This window comes from Phasianus colchicus, chromosome 2 (assembly GCF_987193195.1).
Source record: "Phasianus colchicus chromosome 2, bPhaCol1.hap1.1, whole genome shotgun sequence".
In the NCBI taxonomy this organism is placed as follows: Eukaryota; Metazoa; Chordata; class Aves; order Galliformes; family Phasianidae; genus Phasianus; species Phasianus colchicus.
The window spans coordinates 7,164,513-7,180,885 of record NC_143437.1 but is presented as its reverse complement, the minus strand read 5'-3'; the positions used below and the strand labels follow the sequence as shown (position 1 = coordinate 7,180,885).

The following is a 16,373-nucleotide window of genomic DNA, read 5'->3' as shown; positions in this document are numbered from 1 at the left end:
AGCATTTCCATGCTGAAGGTGCATTGCAAGTCTTCAGGCCACGTTGCCAGTGCCTGAGCAGCAACAGTGTTTTGGTGCTAGGGGCAGGCAGCTCAACTCATGGAGAAACCAGAGCCCTCACCCTCATACCCACACTGCAGAGCACACAGAACCCTTACTCCAATTCAGCTGGGAAGTTTTGCTTCATTTCATTGTTGTGAACCAAAATATTTTAGATATTTAATTTTTTTTTCTTTGTTTTTACTCTCCATGCCTCTTGGCATGTCCGGGACTTCCGTGTCTTCTTTTAAACTCCTGCTCCTCTGCCTCTTGCTCTCCCTCCTTTCCCTTACTCTCTTAGCTTGCCCTGTCTTTCCCACTATGGAAAAAATGAAACTCTGTAATTGCCTCTCTGTGTGCTTACAAAAATATAACCAGGACTAATTGAAAAAGATGGTGAGACATTTTATTTGGTTGGGAGGATGGAATATTTCTTCTTCTTCCCCTCTGGATTGGCAGTAGGGTTTTGGCCTTTTTGGCATCCCCCTTTAGATCTGAGAGCTAAGGGTGGTGTTTAGGCAGGCTGGGCTGCATGGCCAGGATGTGCCTGCTCTGGCTTCATGCTTTGAGCTGTAAAGTCTCAGTGGTCTGTGGCTCTGGCTCCCAAGGACCAAGGCTGGCACAGAAGTCTACGTGGCAGTGACACCAGCATGGGGCAGGTGACACTACAATGCCATGTCTGCAGTATGCCTTCAATATTGCCACAACTGAGACCCGTGGAATGTGAGGACCATGTCTATTCCCTTTGGCAGCAGAAACCCACAGGGCAGCACACAAAGGGCAAACCCAATCTGTGTTGCCTGTGGACTGAACAGCCCTTATTTTCCACAGCCCAATCTCCCCTCGCTTTCATGTTCTTAGCGCATTTCCCCTTTCTATCTTAAATAAGAGAGGATAATGAGAGAAGCAAGACAGGTAATGTACCACTCCTTTAAAAACCATCAGGCTGAAGTCCAAAAAAAAACCAATCCTTTTTTTCCCCTACTGGAAGGGGGTTCCTACAACCCAAGACACAAAGATAATACTTGCAGTACTGCGGCTCCAATCGTATTTTCTTTAACCAATGATGGTGAAAAGATGTGATTTTTTATAAGCAAATTGGAAGAAAAAGCCTGAACACACCCTGGGAACATGTTTAAGAAGTTGATTTATGCTTCATGCTGAGCCTTACACCTGCAGTTCAAGCAAAACTCAACTTTGCCGCCCCACAGAGTCTAGTTTATTAGGTATCAAGAAGTCACAAGAAGCCGTGTAATTAAAACTGTAATTAACTGGAAAAGGAAAATGCCACCTGAGTTTTGAGAGGCTGTCAATTTTATTTCCATTACAGCTCTCCTTCTGGTCCTTTTGTCTATAGGGTTTTTTTTTTTTTTAATCCTCTGGATAAGGAAAAGAAAATGTTTTTCTTCTTTTCTTGTTACTAACCAGAGAAGCCACAAAATTATCCTACACCTTTGATCTCCGTGAGAAGAAAGAAATCACTTGTTTGTGAACTGGGATGTGTGTTGGCATGGAGGCATTTTTCACTGCATTTGGCAACAGGTGTCAAGCATGGAAAGAACCCCAAAGCATCCTCCCAACTCCGAGCTGCTTTGACAAAATACAATCCTTCGCGAGCAGTGGGTCCCCATGTGAACAGCACGAGGTGCCATGGTAATGAGGCAATTATTTAACGAGGTTTAAAGAAGCAAAGACTCGGGTATACTTGGTATAAGTCTCAGCAAAATGCAGAACACCATTAACAAGCAATTACCTAAAAGGGTGAAGCGATGGGAACAAAGATAGCATCTATCTTGAGATTGTTACAAGGGAGATTTACGAATATATATAAATTTTGGTGGAGGAGGTGTTTGTCTTAGAACAGATTAAGAAGGGGGGGGTTGACATTCTCCCCTTCCCCATTTAACAAGTGACAAAAGTCCATCAAGAAGTACCAACCTTGAGAAGGGAGGCTGTTACTGCAAAAAGCAATTTTCCTCCAGTGCTGTTCCAATGTTCTCAGTTTTTTGCTCTTTTTCCCCCACCCTTAAACTGCTGTTCCTCCCCTCCCAAAGCAACCTCAGTTCGCAGAGGGCTTGGGACCTCCAAGTTGGGAGGCAGATCCCCACCAGGGCTAATTTGGGGAAGTGAGCCGGAGGTACCCGCAGCAGATGACACGCAGGGCTCAGCTTCTTATTCAGCTCCAAGTCAGCAGGGGCACCCCCTGACCATCTGTGGTCTATAAATTACAGTAACACCGGCACACACTGCTTGTAAATCACCAACGAACAGGCTTTACCTTATGACACACTACATGAACCCTGTTGGATATTCCAATAAACTCCCATAAACCATCTGATATAAACTCTGGATTATGTTTCTTTGGGGGTAGGAAAAAAAACTCAGAATTTTCTTCACTTGCATGAACTTCTCATGTGTGAAACGAAGATGTGCCCTAAGCTGCATTGTGTGTTTACATATCAGGTTTTCTTATGAAAGAGATATTTACCCCCACCATCATTATTACCAAATATTTTTCACTTCTGAAGAGTGCATTCTTCTTGAGCTAAATGGGGTCATTGCTCTTCTGCTTAAAAAGATAAATAAATGAATATGTACACTACATTTCACCACTGCAATTTAAAATGTGTCCATGTGGCATGTCTTCCATCCTAGATGCGCTGATCACAGAATAAAAATGGGATGGTTCACCAATGCCCTTTGATTTTGGAGCAGCAAGAAGGTCCTGAATCCAGCCTGCCATCTGGACAAGCAGCTGGGAGGGGAAAACCAGCTGGAAAATAAGTTATTCTGGATGGCAATGTTACTTTTAATCCCTGTTTCTTAGGGCTACAGAGGCTAGCTGCACCCATAGAAGCCTTTAAAGACATTGGCCCATTGAAATAATCTGAAGAGGTGTTCCCATCCCATGGAGAAAGGGAAGAAAGGCAAGGCCCCGATGGTCTCCTGTGATGTAGGTGGTTGTGGCGTGGCCTCAGCAGACACTGGAGACTCCAAATCTGCAAGAGCAGTCCATGGGAATCAGTGTTCCTTTGCTGGCAGTGAACATCCAAGTAATTAATACTCCTGGATATTGCTCTTTGTAAATCAGAGCAGTATTTCTAAGCTCCAACCAACACTGATGCTTTATTACATAAGAGATACATGCCAGAAAGCATCTACTTTAAGTCAAAAAAAAAAAAAAGCACGCAAAAACATGTCAAAGCAGTGAGAACATGTTCTGTGAAGCAAGTATCAGCCCATTACACGATCCTAGGAAAGATGCACCTACCTGAAATACTTGGAATATTCTCAGGAGCAATTCTTTCCTCACCAGAAATGTACATTCACAGCACCCACTGAATCTAGGTTGAGTCTGCCTGAGTAGTTTAGTATCAGAAAAATAAAGCTGTGAAAAAATAAAACTGATTTAAAGAAAAATTACCTCACATTTTCCTGGGGAAAAAAAAAAAAACACAACAACAATAGCCAAAACAAATAACCAAGAAAAGAAAAAAAGAGCAAAGAAAACAGGATGTAGCATAAAATCTAAATACAACCAACCTCTTCAACTCAGATGAGTGCCCTGTCATTTCTGGATTGGGAAGCAACAGTTCATAAGCTGTATAAGCTGGAGGCAGAGCACATGGAGCACCACTGCAACAAACCCAGGCCCCACTTTCCCAGCACAGGGCTCCAGAGCAGGCCTTGGCCTCGCTGCATCAAGGCTCTTCCTATCTCTGCCCCTCACCTCGGGTCCCATATCTGCCATGGACCCCCTCGCTGCTTCCCCCAGCCCCGCTCCATCTGCCCCCTTCTGCACAGCCCAGCAAGAACAAGAAGTGATAGTGCTATTTCTGGTTTTTAACAAGATTTGGAAAGCATTCAAATGCCTGACTAAGTGGTTGGAAACAAGGAAGCAGAATGATGTTTTGGCATCCCACAATGTGTGCATGAAGAGCATAGACACAAACACATTGAGCTCACATACTGTAAAACAAGATTACAAGGAGAGTACGACTAATAAAAGCCTATTAAAACATCATGGATGCTCTTACTGCTCCTATGTATGCCCATGTATTAAAATAACAAATATTCCATATGAACACACAATTTGAACATGACAGATTGCAGATTTAACTTCCAGCAACCTTTACACGCATGATGCCAACCTATAATTAATGTAGCCTATCCTGAAATTAGAGGGATTTATTGATACTGGCAGAAAACGTCTGTCAATAACTTTGGGAAGTTTATGACATACCTTGTATCTCCAGGGATTTCATTCAGTTTTCCATTTTTCTTCCAGCTACCATCAATAAATTCATTCAGAGCCCTCAGTGCACAGAGCTAGAGGGCACTCACAAATGCTGCTGGAAGATCTCAATAGGAAGTTTTAAGATGTAAACATGAAGGGAGAGCCCCATTACATTATAATTTATTTCATTTGCTTTCACATGCACCGAAAGGGGCAGAGGGGTGCATTTAATGTTTGCAGATGAAAAAAAAGCCAAAGCAGACCATAGGCAAAGCAAGTTGCAAGAGGGTTGCCCAAATTCCCTAGAAAGAAAACAAGGCAAACCCATTGGGCTACAGCCTAGGCAGGAGGCAGGCTCCAATGCATGTATCACACAGACCAGGTGATGCATCTATGGAGAGATTACAGCTTTTTTTTTTTTTTTTTTTTTTAGGGCCAGCTGATAGAGTAGCAGAAAAAAAAAAGTGTGAAGACAGCCCCTTCCCTGAGGAATGAAGGTGCTCACACCTCCAGAATGGTGCCGAATCTTTTGGTGGTCAACAAGTAGCAGTGGAATCCCAGTGGTGTGGTTCACACGCCTTGCTTTCTACAATAATCACAGTTAAGAAACTTGGCTGTGACTGTACATATTTAAAAATGTATGTACTCAGAAATAACTAATGACAACACTTCCACTGAAAGGAAGAGCTGCATCTGAACTGCAGAGCCCATCAGCTCCTTCTGACTCCTAAAACTGGCTTTGCAGCCAAGAGATCTCAGTAAGTTGACATCTAATGAGAGCAAGAACTACTTCACTGCTTCCAGAATCGAGATGTGAGAGGGCCAGCACTTGCAACACCCAGGGCATCCAATGGCAGTTCGGTCAGGTGTCACAAGGCTGCACTTGTGTGGGCTAGTGGCCTCAGTATCCTTCCCAGCAATATTTCACAGACTGCATCAAATAAAGAATGCTTCCTCACGCTCTGCTCTCCCATGTTGTTATAAGTTTCCAGTACAGCAATGTCTTCAACTTAACATCCAAAAGCCATTGCTACATTCTGATAGAAATGTAGAATCATTTGTTGGAAGGGACCCCTAAAGGTCATCTGATCCAACCCCCCTGCAATGAACAGGTACATCTGCAGCTCAAACAGGTGCTCAGAGCCCTGTCCAGCATGACCTTGAGTGTTTCCAAGGACAAGGTCCCCATTACCTCTCTGGGTAACCCAACCCAGCACCTGACCATTCTTTTAGGTCATAACAAATCATGACTAATAGAAAAATCAGTCACAAATCAAGATATCCCACTCTTCAGCTGCAAATTAACCAGGATGAAAGAAAGGAAGGGGTTTAGCTTCCCACTTTCTCTTGCTGTTTTATCTGCTCTTGTCTGCAGTGTATTTCTCAATGTGTTCACATAGAACAGTGAAAAATAATCAGGGTATACTAAGTCACTCCTGAAGCTTGCTTGGGTGCCCACCTTTAGCATGGTAAGCTGGGTCATGAAAGAAAACTGACACTCAAGGTGCTCCAGCAGAAGCGAGTGGGACTCACTTGTCTTCCCTTCCTATCATGTTTCCATTAAAAAAAAAAATGTGAGGGCTTTTTTCATTTTGTTTCTCCTCTAGAAACATGGAAAAAAACTAATCTCATTGTAAGAAGAGAACAAAAAACAGATTAAAAACCTGGAAATGGCCATTTCTGTTTTGAGTATAGGAAAGTCACCATCTTCCCATTGGGGCGGTCCACCAGGAGCTCCCTCCTTCAGCCCAGTTCTTCCCCAGCCTCGCTCCTGGCCCTGATCCAGGCCCCAAGTATTCAGAAGAGTTGTGCCAGAGCTCCAGAAAACCTTGGGAAGGGCTTGAGGAGCCTCTCGCACCGCCAATCAGGGAATGATGCTGTCAGCTGCAAGGAAGAAGAATTTGAGATTGGCTGTTGGAGCGCTCTGAGCTCAGGAGGGGTTTGGAGGAATGCGAGCTGGGGTTACATAAAACACTGACTCATGCTGAGACATCACGAGTTTTGAAAGCTTCGTCTGAAGGATGAGCAAAACCTCAGGCTGCACATCACTTAGAAGCCAACAGGAACCAGGGATGTGAGGGACCTCTGAGAATCAGGCCTCAGCACGGGCTGTTTTTGAAGTCCTGCCATCACTCCCTGGAGGAAATGAGAGCCATACACATCTACCAGGGAGTGAAATCTGTCCTTTTGTTACTCCAGGAAAGACTGGCACAGACATTCTGGCTTTACCCATTGGAGAGAACTGCCTAAGCTGGAGTAAATATAAATTGCCCTTTTTCTTTTTCTTTTCTTTCTTGGGCTACTGTGTACAATATTGAAAAGTAAGTCATGCAGATGCTAAAAAGTTGTGCTTTTTGTTAGGATGTTTGAGCATGCAAATGTTTGTGGTTTCATGGACTTGGTAAAAGCATTCATGGTTCCCAGTGGCTAGATCCAGCACACAGCTCTGTGACTGCAGATGCTACACCTCCTGGTGAGCCTGGAGCCCTCCCCATAGCTCTAAGATCACTCCATTATACAGGTAACTCATGCATGCAAGGAGCAAAAGAAGTGCAGTACCGAGGACTTCCTGCCCTGCATCAGGAACACAGACCAAAACCACTCACGCTTTGATATTCAAATACAGCTTCCAAACTCCATGCTCAGAGACATATGCAAGTAGTTGATCTTCTGGATCTCATACAATTTTCTCCCTCCTCTTATTTACAGTAGGTATTCAGCATCTCATTAAAAGAAATTTAAAAATAATTGAATTATTCAAGTGCTTAAATAAAAATATGGTTGCCTGATGGTGTTTGTCTAAATTTGAAAAAGGTTGCCTGCTTTTAAGCTTTATTTCTCTCTTCTCTCTGTTGCAGTCTCTCTCTCCTATCAGCATGCTCATAGAAGGATGAAGATGTGCAGGTGGGCTGTTTGTTTTTCAGTCAGGCCACTACATAATACAACATTAGGAAAAGCAGCACCTAAAAGACTATGAGAAACACTGATGTACGCAAAGCATTGCAGCCATCACTTCTGCATCTTTGATGTCAAAAGGAAGTACAAACAGTATAAATATACATACCTCACACACATACATACACATAAATATGAACATATATATGCAGTTTATATATTATTTTAGTTTGCAAAGCTTGCTTCAAAGAGTCCCAGCTAATCGTTAAGCCTCCACATCTCAATCGTTAGCAATTTAATCACCTTATAAACTCCTGCGTCTACACTTTTGGCACACAACACTCAAGAAGTTGTTCTAGCATGTGAAGCAGAGGCTCAGAGTCCTTACAGCCATTCCTTTCTCTTTGGGCTATCGACATTCCTGAGTGCTCACAGCACAGCTGCTCATGGCAGCGCTGCGCTGAGCCACTGGACAGCCCACATATGGCTGTGTGTGGAACAATAGCAACTTGCTGTTGTTATTGTTATATGCATCACCATATGTGTTTATTAGAAACAGCAATAAAAGGATGACAGGCTCCTTCAGCTATCCCTGCTGCCTGGGGAGGAGAAAAGTGAGGGAGTCAGCAGGATAAAGGGAGAAAGCTGAGCGTTCTCCCCCAGTTTTGGGAAGCTGATGGTGAGGCAGCACGGTCCCACTTCTTGGGGAGCAGAGCTGCCTACCCATAACATTGGGAATGAATACTGCCTCTATAAAAAGAGAGCGAGCAGAAGTCACCTCTCGTTCACTTTTGCTGGAAAACTGCTGAAAACTTGGAAAAATTGAATCCCGATAATTTGGATTTACCTGCATACAGCCTGCCCTCAACTGTGTAGCAGGAACCTCCCAGTATTTGAAGGGCTTTGGATGAGGGCCATGTTTCATATACACATTCATCATAAAAACAGCCAGCCAGTAGAGCACACACAGGGTTGCCTTCACCATTGGTCCACCCTGGAACAACTCCCAGTGTAGAGAAATACAGGCTAGGAAACCTGCTTTTTTTTCAGATGGGGGCTGAAAGGCTGCCTTGACACCATGGCAAGAAAAGTACTGAGGAAGGAAAATGAGTATTCAAAGTGAAGAGAGGAGACTAAGATGCTGAACTGAGCACATGAACCCTTATGATTGTCTATCACTTCCCTCAGCTTCTACTATTTGCTATATTTTAATACAAAGAAGAAAGAGAAACTCATAACCTTTGGCAGCAAAACCAGTTAGAAATGCAACGCATCTCATAATGCTGTAATGCAATGGAAAGTAAAGCAAGGACAGTGACAGCATAGAAGTCTTATGATACAGCAAGTAAGGATATGCTCAAATGCAACAGCAATGGACACAGAACAAAGGAAAGAATCTGCTTACCTTCAGAAGACCTCAAGTCTCCAACAGAACCCCCTTTCCTTCACTGCCAATCCTTAAATAAGGTCTGGGAAGGATTCTGGCTCCACACCTTCTGGTCACTCAGGTACATTGCATACACCTGAGTTCCCCTGGGTTGGCCCTGCCTTCTCACAAGGTGCTCAATCACTGCTTCAGGCCATGACTCAGCATTTCTGCTCCATATCTAAATGTGTAATATAATGCAATTTTGATATTGCTGAGCTGTTTTCAGGCATATGGAAATCAATGGGATTAGTACTTATCTCCAAAGGCAGAAGTGAACTGCTGAGTACAAGATCTGCACATTTTTTCCATGTTCAAATCTTATTTTTTTGTTTATTTATCTTTATGATAAATGAAGCTTCCCTCTTGCTGCTTTCTTGCAACCAAAACAACAAAGTTCAGCTGCTATAAAAAAATTAAATGAAATAAAAATTAGTTAGCAGCGATGAGTTTTATCATTTTTACTGCAACTTTCCAACTGTGGTACGAATGAGATTTCTCCTCTTTGCTTCTTTTTTACTTCCTACCCATAAAAGTAAAAAGCTCTAGACAATGTTTTACATCCTTGAAAAGCTCCCAAAGCAGGATTTTGCAGTGCAGTACCCACAGATTGCTTTTTTCTTTTTGCATCACTCAATTCTGCTATTACATTGAAACAAGAGTGTGAAATGCTGTTACCTCTGATTAAGTTGCTAATAGAACAAATTGTGTAGTTAAAACTACTTTTAAAAAGGGTGTTGTTTTCTCACCACAAAAATACAAACATTTTTATGGAATGAACCCAGCCACAAATCAGCTTGGAGAAATTTGTGTATTGGTTTCACACGGGTTGATAACTCAATCTTGAGTGGATCTTCACCTGATTTTATCAGAAGTTGTTTTCCAACAAACACCTTTAATAGCACTTCCTTTCAGTTACTGTCTCCTGAAATAGCATTTTGTGGATTAAAACTATCCCTTTCATACCTTTTAAAAAGCAACAGTAGATCAGGCATTACTGTTTCTTTTCAATTTCAAACAACTACCTTGAATCTGTTTTGCTTATTTATTAACAGCAATCCCTATCTTGCACACACAAAAGATCATCAGAGCTTTGCTACTGAGTGAAATAAAAGCAGGATGAGACCATATGGTTCTTGTTAAATGAGCCTCATCTTCTTATTGTTAATGCTTATCTCCAAAATAAAGTATTTCTGCAGAAAGCATATTCCCATAGTATGTTCTCTTTCCAATGGCCAGCTGGTTGCCAGTTTGTTATTTGCACTGCAGCAGACCACTTTCATCTATTTCTATTCCAGTCCAAGAACACCATTTGTACATTGTCCAACTTGGAAATGTTAATCTGACACCATTGGTCATGGGCCTTTTAGCTTCAAGTGGCAAACTTCCAGCTAGCTGCCAGTTGAGTATTTACACTGGAATCTTTCTTAGCCCAGAAATAAACTATTTGTTCGCCGTAAACATCAGCAACATGCCAATAATTTCTGCAACACACATGGAAGAAGGTGCAGCCTATCACGCATTGCTGCTGGCTTCTCAATAGCCTCGTAAGTAGCTCCTTGGGGAGATGCTGCTTGTCTGGAGCCATGACAAATGGATCCATTTCCCCTTGATGCGTGCACATAACTTTTATTTACATTCGTGGGAGTTACTCATGCATACTGAAAGGGATGGCCCAGAGTGGGATGGTTGGGCAAGAGTCTAGCAGTTACTCCTGAAACCAAGAACTGTCTACGAGGGCCAAAATGTCAGGAAAACCATGCAGCAAAGAAATCCTATAGCTTAGGCTGTGTAAAGACACAAGCACGGCACTGAGGAAACTTGTTGGGCCAGGAGCAGCCTGCACGCTCCTGAGCACAGTGATCCTGAGGGATTTTGCTTCGAGGTTGCTATTGCTTCCAGCAATACAATTTATGCTTCCTGCATGAATATTACATTCTGGGCCCTTTTCAATGAAATAGAAGACCAAGAGGAAAAGTTATGCTGGGCTCTGCAATTTAACTTGAGGAACGTTAGGCAATGGGAAGGGTGTGTTTTGTGTACTTTGTTCAACTCTGTTAAAATAAAACATTTCCTTTTTACATATTCCTGTGGTGACCTGAAAATGGGAGGGGCCAAATAAAGCGAGTTCAACATGTAACCATCAGAAATAGAAAACCCTCTTTAAAGAAAAAGAGAACCGTAACAAAACAGCTGTTTTCTCCTTTGGTTTTACCTTTTTGTTTAGAACATGCAGTAGTCACCTTTTGTGTTACTGCAAGTTAAAACATAAAAGATCCTGTAAAATTACTGTATCTGAAGAACCATTTGGATGTATGGCTGATCCTATGATTTATGGACTCCTTGACACTAACCCATGTCCAAAGCTCAACACTCCCCATTCACCATTTGCTCATGACCAGCAGGAGAAGAAGGCTTCTGCATACCCACGTAGAAGGAGCCAGGAGGTGTGCAGCACAGGTAGTTCACCAGGACCTGATGGGCCTCAGCCAAACCAAAATGCACCAACTGTGAGGAATGGCAACTTGGAGCTCCTGCTCCCCCATGGACAACAACTCTTGAGCTGTAGCTCTAGAGGTCATGCAAAAAAAAAAAAAAATTCATATCCACCTACAGTGACTGATAGGAAGAAGCCAACAGATGCCCATCGTTGCTAGATACTCCACGCCTTGGGCAAAAAACAGTGCTTCCATGAAACTGAAGGCTTGACACCCCCAGTGATCTGCTCACATCCTCCTGCAGTCCATAAAGATTCTAGATAGGACGTGTCAATTTTAATCCCAACCTTCGCTAATTTTCCAGAACTTGTTGTCTGGCATCCTCATTCAGTATAGAGCATATACAAATACATAGTTGTATACTTCACATCAAAATGTGATAAATGCACATTTTCCTACCTCACCTTAGGCTTCTCTTGCAACTGAATGAAGGCAAACAAAATATTTTGACGTCTTGAAATACATTCTCTTTTTCCAGGAGGGCAAATAAACAGATCTGACATAAAATAATGTCATAACAATCAGCAATGACAACTTGATTTTTGCTGCTGTAACTTGAAACTCTTCACAGAAGGTTGAAGGAACTCCAGTCTGAGCTCCTGGCTGCAATGAGCGCTCCACTGCTTTGGCATTAGATTTTTCTGCATTGTTAATCCTACACAAATGCGTTAGCTGAAATAGCAAAGTGTTTTCCCTGCACTTAAGAAAATTCTCCCTCACGCCAGCTCAGCAGTGGATGCCTTTCACTCAGAAACTGGGCTGAAAATTTGGGCTCAAAGGGAAGATGAAAATAGGATCGTTTGGGAAGGGATTTAGATAGTGGGGGAAAACCAGGAGGGCCTGAGAAGAGTGATTGGACCCTGGGAAATAATGTTGTGCTTCCGGAGAAAAAAAAGTTGAGCAGTTGAAGAAAGGCTGTGAGGACTTAGAAGAGAGGCAGAGAAGCCTGGGGCTAATCTTTCTGCTGGCTTATTTTTTCTCCTCTGTTTGTTTATTTGCTACAAGTCAGATTTTGGAGCAATTAGTAAAATATCATGCAAATATTCCCTGTGTGACTGCACATGAATAACTTTAATTTCACTAAACATTTGTCTCGTCGCTCCAAAATACATCTGCTGTTTTCGTTGAGATAATCTGCTAAAATATTGGGAAGTAAATTGGAGTTTTTATAAGATACTTATGAAACAACTTCTTATTTGTATATTAAACACCTCTGACTATCACGGCCTGTTTTCTTGGCTTACCTCTTCCTTCCCCAGGAGGATGTGCGCCGTATTTCAATTACGCACCACTTGTGAGCGACAGAGCTCGGCACCATCTTGTGGAAGAGCTCCAACTCTCTGGGAATGGCTCCGTGCACGCTCAGGATGGGAAAAGGGAATAGCACCAGAGATGCCAGCAGCCTATGATGAAAGAAGAACACAAAGTAAAGCAAAATGCAAGGTTGGGCATTTGCCTACATTCTGGCAATGCCAACCTGGGAGACAGAATGTGGCCCTAGGAAGCTCCCAGCCTCACCTGGCCCTTGAGATGCTCTGTCCTTTCAGGACAACCTGACTGAACACCACCTGCAAGATGAGCATCATCTTGCCGCACATCCCCTCCAAAGCTGCTTCATCCCTTGACCACATGCTAAAATGGAGTGCTCATTTTCAAAGCAAATGAGGTGATGGAAGAGTGAGTGCAATGCAGCACCCCACAGCTCCCTGGGGAGATGGGGTTTGAGTCGGATGATCTAAATTCTACACAGAGCTGGACAGAGGAGCCTGGGACTGAGAGGATGAAACTGAAACATTTTAATGCTGCTTGACATCTTAACCTACAAATCTCTCTTTGAAACACCTATGCAGAAATCAACTCAAAAAAAAAAAAAAAAAAAAAAAAAAGCAACAACTCAGCATGAGCTGCCAATAGTTTTGTTTTCCTCTTCGTCTACAGAGAAACATAAGGCATACCTATAATGGTAATAATAATAAGTAGAAAAAGTGCCCAGGGAGCACTGTGTCAACACAGACAGCAGGCTCTTGGCATCAGCAAGGATTGTTAAGAGGGACAAAGGATATTTTCCAAACCCAGGATGCCAGAATTCACCTGGTCCACCCTTGCCCATGCAGGCTGCATGTCTTTGTTCTCTCTGCCTGTACTCAGAGTGGCATTTGCCACACCTCCAGTTTGTTTTTTCCTTCGTTCGGTGAGGCACCTGACCCTTGCTCCACATGGCTCTGCTATCTCGCACGGTTCTCCCAGGGCTGTACCTTCCTCCTTCCCCATAGCAAGGACTTGGCAAATGAAGAGGCCCCCTATAGAGCTGAGAGCCCCAGCCTACTGCAGCAGTCAGGTGTGTGCTGGCGATGACGAGTTGCAAGGTTAGAATCACTAACCATGGTGATTCAATGGTTAGTGTTCAACAATAGGTGATTCAATGGTTAGTTCAACAACTGGTGATTCCACGGCTCTACATCTATATCATGCCAAGGATGTCGCTAAGCACATGAAGATGGCACCACTGCAGAAACAATGATGGAAAAGGCAGCCACAGCTTCATTGAGACAGTCTCTTTACACATGCCCAAATATATGGATAAGCTGATTGCTCTGATTTGCTTTGGAACAATTTTCTACTGCAAAAAATTATCTGACTGAGTTCATCAAATATTAGCTGCAAAAGTGCAAAATCTTTAGAACTGTGTCATAGGTACAACTCCACCTATCCAAAACCTCGAAATGCACTTAAATGCAAATATTCATTTTATTTTGTTATGTAGCTACATTATAGATTTCTCTTTCTTTTTGTGTCTTATTTAGATTATAAAAAATTATATAAGTCTATGCATATACAAACGCATGCATACACAGGTATAGGCATGCAGATGTATGTATATATGTATACATATGTACGTATATAGTGTATATATATGCATATATATGCATACAGATATGTTAATATGCATATGTACACACATATGATGTATATTCATATAGACTTGTATTATGTATATGAATATATAAGCTATGCATCTATAAATATATATTTAGATATATAAAATGCATGCATCTGTGCATATCCATATTTATACACCCCCACACATATATACATACGTAAATCCATCTGCCTGTGCTGCATGTATATCCATCTGTCTGAACACACTGGGCTGTATTAAGGAGCCCAAGTACCAGAGCAATGCTTCAGGCACTGCGAGCCCCACAACATGTAACTCAAGGCTGGCTCTGCTCCCAGGCTGGACACATCAGCATGTCCACTTGGGCAGAGCAGAATATTATCACTACCAAGCACTGTAAGCTACTTTCATTACAATTCAGCTCTACTTTTAGGTGCTTTCCTGCAGACCCTGCTTCAAGCCCCTGCTCCTCCCTTCTGCCTGGATGCTCTACCTGTGCTCCTAGGGAAGGGCAGCTTCCATGTGAACACATGGAGGGCGTGATGATACCCTGCACACCTGACTCCAAGTGGAATGTCTCAATGTGGCAAACTGCAGGAAAGACGTGGCATTTGGGATGGATTTTGCTCCGGTTTTGTGGACTGTGAGCACTGATTGTATGCCAGGTCTGGTTATTTGGCACAAAGTGCTGATAACTGACGCAGTCCTTGCATTGAGCTGGCATATAGCAAAGATCTGCAGAGGGGAGAAGGGACATTTGGAAGGAAAATACTTATCCTTGACATTGTGTGAGAGTGAAAAAAATAAAGCGGTAGCTTTGTAATTCAGAATCTCTGTAAAGTCACTGGGAGCCTTCCAAAGGGCTTCAATGAGAGCAGGATTTAGTGTCTCCACCCCGATATCTACATAAACTTTATAGTCCTATGCATATTAGAGTGGTGAAGCCTCTGCTCTCCTTTAAGTATGCTACAACAGAGCCTTATCTCTGGCCATGCTCCTTCTGGGAAAGTGGTGCCAACAGAGATGGAGGCTGTCCTTGAGATGCTGTTGATAACATGATCCAGAGAACTCCTGGAATGCACCATAGGTCCCTGTTGCTGTGTGTATTCAGCATCCCTTTTGCTTCAGCCTCAACCAACTCCCACACTGCAGACTGAGCATGACGAGCTGGAATGATCTCACACTGTGTGCCACAAGGAGTCCTGAGGAAAATAAGATCCCCCACGCATGCTTCCCTATCCCAAAAACAGCCCTCCATAACAGCCCTCCACGAGTGGGATTAAAGGCATCACATTGACTGCACCCCAGTGATTTCTGCCAACAAAACCACGCATCCAGAAAAAAGATGTGGCTGTTTGAAGAACAGGGAACTGAGTCTTGTTTGTTTGTCTCCTTGCCCATTTGTCAGCCCTGTCACTCTTCAATAGCATTGAACTGCTGCTCTGTTTCAGCCAACTTGAGTATTATGTCCCTAAAATCTCAGTAAAATAGGTGCTGACCTGAGGAAGACACATCCAAATCAGTGTCATTGCTGAAGGAGAGGCTGCACCGGGAGCTTGGCTACAGGAGCAGACACAGATGAAGCCATAAATGCAAGAGCAGTAAGGTTGCCAAAGGAGCACTTCACAAGTTATGGTGCTCACTGAACTTAACTCCAGTTCTTCAAATTCCACCTTCAACTCACTTCCCTCTCTTTAAACTCCCATTTCTGTAAATCAGCTATGATGTTACCTACTGTGTAATTTCTGTAACTTATTTGCAGCCCTCCTCTCTCCTGGGGAGTTGCTCATAGATAACTGTGTGTGTCCCATTAATACATCAAAACTGCTAGAAATCCAGTGAGCAATTCGGCTCATGAGACAACTGTCTAAAAGGACCTGGATGCAGTCAGGCATACACTGTGCCAGCAGCTCCTCATGACCAGCAGGAACAGAAGTGATACACAACGAGAAATCCTCCCAAAAATTCTTTTCTCAGCAATTTGAGCATATGTTGCTCCAAATAGGTACAAGGAACCCATCACTGTTACAGAAAGAGGCACTTTTATAAAGTGGGGTTTTAGGGGAGAAACGAAATGAAGAAAAAAAACTGGAGGGAGTGATGCTGCAGAGGTCCCACCAGCCTGCAAACGTCCAGGCTGTATGGTGGGTAGCAACAGACATGTGAAATCAAAGCAGAAAAGGGAAACAGAAATGCTAGCCCAAAATGGCACACGTATATTCATGAACACACTTACAGATGTAACATAAATACACAAATGCACATAGAAAAAACCCACTGAAAACCCTAAGGATGCACATGGGCTGGTCTTCATTAGCATTCACATAGAAAAAAAATATTTCCCCCTGTTGTTTCTGGACACTGAATCACAGCAGCTCT

General features: G+C 42.9%; 1 protein-coding gene across 19 annotated transcripts in view; it reads right to left on the bottom strand.

Moving 5' to 3' along the window:
- Positions 1–1,685: 1,685 nt before the first annotated feature.
- LOC116232872 (uncharacterized) overlaps positions 1,686–16,373 on the bottom strand; it is a 324,054-nt gene continuing 309,366 nt past the window's right edge. For 14 of the 19 annotated variants that reach the window (XR_016463853.1, XR_016463863.1, XR_016463860.1 and 11 more), the window contains 4 exons: positions 12,340–12,498; positions 5,941–9,002; positions 3,311–3,427; positions 1,686–3,038 (listed from right to left, as the gene is read on the bottom strand). The gene's annotated coding sequence lies outside the window, so the exon portion shown is untranslated. The other 5 variants (XR_016463864.1, XR_016463865.1, XR_016463862.1 and 2 more) reach the window with 5 other exon arrangements.